At 31.3% G+C, this 8,470-nt stretch overlaps 1 long non-coding RNA gene across 1 annotated transcript; it reads left to right on the top strand.

Moving 5' to 3' along the window:
* The first annotated feature begins 4,632 nt into the window (after positions 1-4,632).
* Positions 4,633-7,180, top strand: LOC131534807 (uncharacterized). The gene is made up of 4 exons (XR_009269436.1): positions 4,633-5,066; positions 5,249-5,439; positions 6,828-6,924; positions 7,058-7,180. It is a non-coding gene; the product is annotated as an uncharacterized LOC131534807 (long non-coding RNA).
* Positions 7,181-8,470: the final 1,290 nt, after the last annotated feature.

Consider the following 8,470-nt stretch of genomic DNA (forward strand, 5'->3'; position numbering starts at 1 on the left):
GTCATAATGTTTATATTAAATCATATTTAAAAAATTATTGTTAACTAAAACAATTACAAAAGTTAAATAAAATATTTTCAGGTAATGAAAACTGAAATATAAAATTAAAAACTAATTCAAAATATTAATAAACACTAATAAAATTTATAAAATAAAATCTATTTTTATAATGGATTTACATAGTAGGTATATGGTAGGATATACAGTAGCAATAAAATGTATAAATAAAAGAAATTTAGACAAAACATTTAGACAAAAATTCCAAGTCGGATTTAATTTGACCTAAATAAATAAATAGTAGTAAAAAGGTTCAAATTAAAAATTGTTAGTTTTAATAAAAGTGTTCTTGAATTTCTGTCCACAGCACAAAGGGCAAAGAAGTAGAAGGTGACAGGGACGACTGCTCTACAGGTAGCCTTGAAGCTGGTGGTACCACAATCAATCCCTTTAGCCACTTGAAAAGAATTCCTTTTTTCCCCATCTATCCATCCATCCTTCCTTCCTTCCTCTCCACGCCACCCTCCTTCTGAGTAAAAGTGCAGCTGTCATTTGTAGTTCTCAGTTTTCCCACCCCCTGTGAGCGCTCTGAGGGCCGCTCCTGGGCCGGGGGTGGGCCAGAGCTGGAGGGAGGGAATGTGGGGGAAACTGAACAGGTGCTGCTCCCCCTTCACTCTCTCTTCCTGCGTCCCTGAGGAGAGGAAGTCAGGGCTCTGCTGAAGGGATTAGAGCTCTGGATCAAACAGAAGAGCGGCCGTTCTCTCTCTCTGTGAGGCAATGGTTGGTTTGCTAATTGCAACATGCTGGTATATTTCATGTTTGACAGGCACTTTTTATCCAAAGCAACATGAATTTGAGGGATACATTGTAGAAACTTCCCATTCCCTCATGACCTTGCTGCTGCTAGCGCTACCGCTTGAGTTTTAAAGGTCTGGCTAATATTTTTGGAGTGAATAATATAAAGGATTCACAGATTTATCCCATTGAATCAGTTTGTTTGCATAGTTTTGGTAAATAAATCTTTCACAAAAACAGATTCACAGATTCAAAACTTTGTGCAGAAGCATTTTTAGCTAAATAGTTAAATACCTAATATAGTTGAATAATATTTAAAGTCAGGTTAAAAATACTTGTTCTTCACAACTGTCTTCAACATGATTACGGTGTATTCATTTCTTTTTTTTTTTTTTTTTTTTTTAGTAATTTAACTTTTCAAGTTAAATGCCTTTAGCTTTTAGAGCTTTTAAAAACGTCAAAAATGACCATAAAGACATTTGTAATGTTACAAAAAAATTATATTTCATATAAATGCTGTTCTTTTGAACTTTCCAATTAATTAATACTCTTAATAATCCTAAAAAGTAATGTTTCATATTTACGACAAAAATGATTTAGCAGCAAAAACTGTTTTCAACACTGAATATGTAGCCTACTATTGTTAATGACTGAGCACCAATAATAACTAATGATAAATCAGCATATTAGAATGATTTCTGAAGGGCCATGTGACACTGCAGACTAATGTAGCAAAAAGAAAATCCACAGGAGACTTTCTGAAATCTTAATTATTTCAAACTTTGACCAGCAATGTATATTTAAGAACATACTGCCACCTTAAATAGTTTCAGTGTTGTTAGCTAATGTTTATTAGTAGCGTAATGTAGCCAACTACTTTTCCAAAATGTAACACTACTGTAGTGGAACTGCTTATTAAATTAGGATTAGCTTAACTTGCCACCCTACCGTTTCAAAATACCATTACCGACAGCTTTTATGAGAACAAAACGTAAAAATCGAATCGAGTTTGTTTTTAAATAATACACCCAAAGGCCTTGCTAGAACAACTATTTTTTATGCTTACCACCAAAAGATGAGCTTTGTTGTTTACCACCAAAAGATGAGCTATGGGACAAACCCATCAAAGTATTACGATGGCAATATCCTGACACCAGCAATAAACCTGAGAAGAAAACAATGGCAAAAAAAGACGTTAGCCTCGCCTTTGCCTCAAGTGAATTTTGGACAGGTTGAATGAGAGGTCAGAGCAATTTAACACCACTTCGCTCAAAGAGGAAGGTCACTCTCGGGCAGGTGGTGGTCAGTTTAGCGAAAGAGCGCCTGCATTCTGTGTGTGTTTGTGCAGGACAGGAAACAGAAGCGTTATGCTAATAACTAGCAGCACAGGCATCTAGCGATGGGAAGCTGGAAAGTGAGAGATATGGGATGGGGGTGCTTTGGTTGAAACAGAAATACGACTGCTAGCATCAGTGTTTTGGCATGTGGTGGGGAGGAGGTTTGAGCAGTGTTGGGTTTCACAATGGCTGGCGTCCTGAAAAGAGAAAAAAAGTGGTGGTTGTTCTCAGCGCTAGCTAGCTTCCTGTTGCGTCTCCGGGTTTCAGTGTGTGTTTGTTTGAGCTTGTTTATGAGGATGTTTCTATGACACTAGGATGTGAGTGAGTCATTTAGGGCCAGTGTGAAGTTTCATTCTTAGTTTGTGTCTCTGTGTGTGTGTGTGTTGCAAAACTAGCTTATTTAGCCATATGCCTGCCGTTACTTTACCTCCGATTGCATGTTTTAATGCCTGCAGGGATGTCATTTTTAAATATGGTTTTGTACAGTAGATCCAATAAGAGTTGTACTCTAGATAAAGCTTTGCTGAAGTGCCTTAAATTATAGAGAAGTGTATCCGTTTTAGTGTTTGTTGAGTCTCCATTAAAGGTAGAAAGGACAGGGCTAAAAGGGACATATTGATTGTAATGTGTTTCCTGTTCTTAGCTTTCACTCTGGTGTCAATCCTCAGAGAGAACACAGTGTTCTGACAGACTGTGTGTGTGTATATACGACAGTCAGACAAGAACACATCACTGAGCAGAGACAAAATTGCATCACAAAATCATCAGAAAAAAAAAAGCTGAGGAAATGAGGCCTGTTTTGTTTCCCTTTAAACATTATTTTGCCTTTTAACGCAAGCAGCACATCACTGTAATTTCTGTAAGTTAATTTATAATATATGTATATAATTTGTAATTATATGTATGTGTGTATATTTATATAATATATTTGTAAAAAATGAATCGTGGGTCTTCATTAAAAAAATTAAGGTGATAATTCAAAATAATGTGTATATTTCATTAAAGAAATTGTGGTTCAGTGTTGTATAGAAAATATTGAGGACTTTTTACTAATAAAACCAAGAGATGTGTTTTCCTCATTTTTTTTTTTACAGGAAACTTAAGCAGTTTTGAGGCTTGAATTAAGGAACTGATTAAACGAAAAAAAAATAAGGAAAGAAGGCTACTTATTTATTTTAAGAGAATTAGCTCAATTTTGCAGTTTTATTTTAGAGGTGATTGTTAGTTCCCAGTATGCTCTGCATATGGCTGGATATGGAGAGTAAATTTTGAAATGAAATGCTATTTTATGTGTTTTTGAGTGAAGAGAAACATCTATTAATGTGACATTTATATTATAATGTGACAAGTTTCCATTGTGCAGTGCAGTCGTTACCATTGTGCAGAAGAGTAGGGCTTATGGTTATGGATACTACTCCTCTTAGGCATAAAGCCTTGTTCAATGAGCAGTAGCTTTGCAGTATTTCTAGTATTTCTCAAGTATTTTCCTACTTGAGCTGCTTGGCTGTATACAGTCTTTTAAATGTACAAAATAACTCAAAGTCAAATACAAACAGGCCTCACTCAAAATCACAGACTTTTGAGAATCAACTTAAAATAAATGAGCACATTTCACTAATTTTATTAAATTCGTTGTGTCATAGATTAATTAATTTAGGAGATTTTACATGATTTATGTATTTTTAAGCCTTAAAAACTACTCAAAAATATTAAGTGTAATATTGTTACCATCATTTTGTAAAGTAAGTAGCTCGTTCCATTTTTTTTACAGTGAATATATTATTTTTTATATTTATTATATTTAGTAATACTTTATTTTTAAAGTTATTTTATAATCTTTAAATTATGTAAACGAATTTATGTATAGATGAATTGAAAATATAAATCAGATATTAAATATTAAACAAAAAGATGAAGTGTATCTTTGATTTTTGATATTTAATGTTTTTCTTTATATGTACATTTAAAATATAAAATAATATATATAAATGTATATAATATATATCAAAGTGTCTCTTTGATTTATGATATTTCTGATTTGTTTAAAAGTAATAGTAAATAAAAATATATTCATATATAAATATAAAACTTTATATATAATCTTTCAATTATGTAAGCATATAAATAATAAAATATAAATATTAAAACATTGTAAACAAAAGTAAATACATATGAAATAAGATATTAAATATTTTGTAAAAAGATCGATTTTGATATTTAATGTTTTTCTTTTTAGGTAAATATAACTTTATAATATAAATCGATGTGTCTCTTTGATATTTATGATTTGTTTAATTGTATTTTAATGTAAAATACAAAAATCTAAAAATCTAATCAAAAAAATCAAAGTGTTTTTGCATTATGAATTTGATGGGAAAATGTGCTTAATTAATTACAAAAATAGTGCAATAAAAAGCCAAAGTCCTGAAAATAGGCTTCATTTCCTTTTTGTAAAATACAGTTTCTTATTTCTCTCCATTTTAGTGTTAAGTTTGACCCAGGTTTCATGCGATTCAGGCCAGGCATGTGCGTAGCAACATCTGGATTATACCTTTGTGTGTATAATAACATATTTGGACTCTACACTCCCAAACGCAGTCCTTTCTAGAAATGACATGGTCTGCTCTGCCTATCTGGCAACGTTCATTCAAACAGAGACCAGTCCATTCAGAAGCCCAGAGTGCACTCATTCATGCTCAACACAAGCCCTGCCTTCGCTCGCTCTCTCTCACACACACACACACATACACATTCACTTTCTTTATTTATTTATCTCCGAGTTTGCTTAGCAACCGCGCCGCAAAGTGAAGCACTGCAGCGGTGAGTCAACCTGCCGCCGTACTGACGAGAGATGGAAGGACAGATGATGCTGTCAGACTGCAGACAAGGTGAGGGACTGGAGCCATTCAGGTCTGGAAACCACTGCTTTCTGTTAAGGTGAGGTCACAGAGGTCAGATGCACAAAGACCAGCAATTTTTCTAGACCTTATTTTCCTTGAGAATGACTCATTTGCAGGCACCTCAAATGCTGCGATACTGAATTGTTTCACAGTTTCACACTGCCCCACTTCTTCTTTACCCCAGTTCGCTCCCTCACTCCTCTCTTCTTGTTTCTGAAGCATGAGACATATTAATCATTTCCTGGAGTGCAGCCACTCGCAAGGCAGGTCTGAGCTCCTGTGATCTGAGTGAGTCTTAACTCACTTCCTGTGTCTGGTGCTGAGTGGGTGAGAGCCGTGTCACAGCACTGGAAACAGAATGAGAAAGACAAAGATGCAGAGAGAATATAAATCTGCGTGACAGTCTGTAGGTGTGTAACCCTGTCAGTAATTAACTTTTATTTTAAGAGCAATATTTGCCCTCTGAAGTTGATTTTCGACAGCATGTTTGTTATCTAACCATATTTATTTTGGTCAAATAAAAGAAAGAGTTAACTTAAAATCTCTTGATGGCTGTAGTTGTTACTTTTTAAAAACATTTTAAAAACAAATACATTTTTCTAAAAATTTTATAATTCTTCAAAAATGTTACAGTTTAATAAAAGATTAATAATTATTATAAAACAATATAATATAATATAATTATATTAAAAATGGCAAAATTGCATCAGAAAATCATCAGAAAAAAAAAGTTGATGAAATGAGGCCTGTATTTTTCCCCTTTAAACTTTATTTTGCCTTTTAACATAATTAGCACATCTTTGTACTTTCTTTAAGCTATTTTATCATCTATAATAAATAAAATAATATATAAAAATCTGCATATAATTTGTAATTATATGTATATGTGTGTATATTTATATATAATATTTTAATATATTATTTTAATATTTTAATATATTTAGAAATATTTTATATTTTAAAAATCTTTAAATATGTAAACATAACATAATATAATATAATATAATACTAACACTGAGAACAACAGAAGTTGTTTTATTGCTATACAGACTTTATAAACCTTATATACTTAATATTTGTATATATATAATATTTTCACATTTAATTAGTTTTGTTTACAATTTATTATATTTAATTATATAATTATATTTATTATATTTTACAATTATATTTATAAAAGTTTTTGTAGTTTTTAATAGTTTTCTAAACTATACAATTCTTCAAAACAAATTAATATAATATAATGTTACGTGCAACAAAAGTTAGCTATACAGACTTTATAAACAACATATATTTAATATTTTAATATATTTAATATTTAATAAGTTAAAACTTTTATACATATACATGATATGGAATTATATTTATAATTTTATATGTAAAATGTATACAATATATACACAATACAACTAGCCTATACTATACATAACACCACTGAATGTGATTTTATTTATTACTAATAATATAAAATGTATGAATATTAAATAAATATTATTTATTAATAAATTAATAAAATTATTATTAATAAATATTAAACACAGTATCAAATTAATATTTTATTTATTAATTACTATAAATATGGTTAACTAGCAATATTCAACATGCTATATGAAACAGCGTTCCAATGCTTATGTATCAAAATAATTATATATACTTGCAATATGCATAAAAGACTAACACAAATAAATGATTAAGTTAAGGTTTTTTAAAGATAAAATAAACACCACTAAATCCCTAATACTAAACTAAAATGTGCAACTGTGAAGCACATTTCAGCTGTCTATCTTGTGTGTTTCAGTCACATTCAGTGGTGTTTTGGCACTGAACTCACTGAACCTGGTGTGTCTGTCTAACAATGGTGCCTAATATTTGGGTCTAAACCTGGGTTGCAGGAGGTAGGTGGGCTGAGGCACAATGTTTTTGCTCTTTCTCACCATTTCTGTCTCTGTCGCTCTCTCCTCCTCATACATGTTATTTTTAAAGGCGCTTTTAAATGATAATGACTATTTTTACTCCTTTTCCATCAAGCCGCGTGGGCTCACACAGAGACAGCGGTGTATGATTCATATCGGCTGGAGTGCTCCTTTTGTGAACTGCTGCCGCCACATCTCTGCTGTAACATGGCCTTCACAGAAATGAAGCCACGAAGGGCCTTGAAATGGATGAAAGCAACACAAACGGGAGCTGTGAGCTCTGGGCTAGCAATCACGCCGTGAATCTATTCATAGCCGAGGAAGAAACTCAAGGTTTAAATGTCTTTATTTCATTTGCGCCCATAGCTTGTGATGAGAAGTACAGTGCTGAACCGAACTCAAATGTGTTTGCTAATAACGCAAACACACACACACTTTTGGTTCTGGTGGATTAGATAATGAGGCAACAAGTCCGTCGTGCTCTAAATCAACAGCAAACAGGAACGGAAGGAATCTCGTGGAGTTTTGTCGCGGAGAGACACGCGTGGGCTGAGCGACAGAGCTCTTGTTTTGCCGCTGCTGAAGTCCAGAAGCGAGTGAAAACACAAAAAGCTAAAGCTTTATTTCCAAACAAAGCACTTCTATGTGGCGCTTCTTGGAAGACATTCCTCTCCAGCATTCCAGAGCGTGTGGAGGTGGAGGTCTCGACCACTGGCTCTGAGGATAATTAAGTTTGTAATTTTTAATGAAATGTCCCACCTACACACACTGAATGTCCTAAAACCTCTTTGTCTCTGTCTGTCTGGCTCTCTCTTCGCACACATATATAAATTATATATAATATACAAAAATTTAATTAATATGAATTATTATAATGTATAATATATTTAAAATATATGTAACAGTTATTATATATTATAATATTACATTAATATAATTACTATTAATTATTATTACGGTAATGTTCTTCTCTACATATGAACCCCATTCATTCATACATATATTTACAAATGTATACATCATATTAATATTTTAATATATATTATATAACTATATAAAAATAAACTGTAACTATAATAAATACTATAACTGTTATAAACTATAACTATATAAGCTTCACTACTTTAATAATTTTACAATTATACACATACTTGTTAGTATATTTTGTCATTATAAATTAAAATAAATAATAATTAATAATAATATATTATATTATAGAGAAATCTACATTTATTCTATTTTAAAAATGCATTTAGACTACTTCAAAAGCTAATAAATTCAATTATTAAATAAAGAAATTAAGCTAATATATTAAATTATTAATTTGCACGTGTGTATTATATATGTAAATGTATGTAACAAATTCTTATGTTTAATGTTTAGAAAAAATAATAATAATGGGTTTGAAATATGTGAATATGTGTCTGACATGAGAAAATCTATGAATAATATAAAAATATTAATAATTTATAATATTAATGAACAATATATATATATATATATATATATATATATATGAAATATAAAT

The sequence above is a fragment of the Onychostoma macrolepis genome, chromosome 25 (assembly GCF_012432095.1).
Source record: "Onychostoma macrolepis isolate SWU-2019 chromosome 25, ASM1243209v1, whole genome shotgun sequence".
Classification (NCBI taxonomy): Eukaryota; Metazoa; Chordata; class Actinopteri; order Cypriniformes; family Cyprinidae; genus Onychostoma; species Onychostoma macrolepis.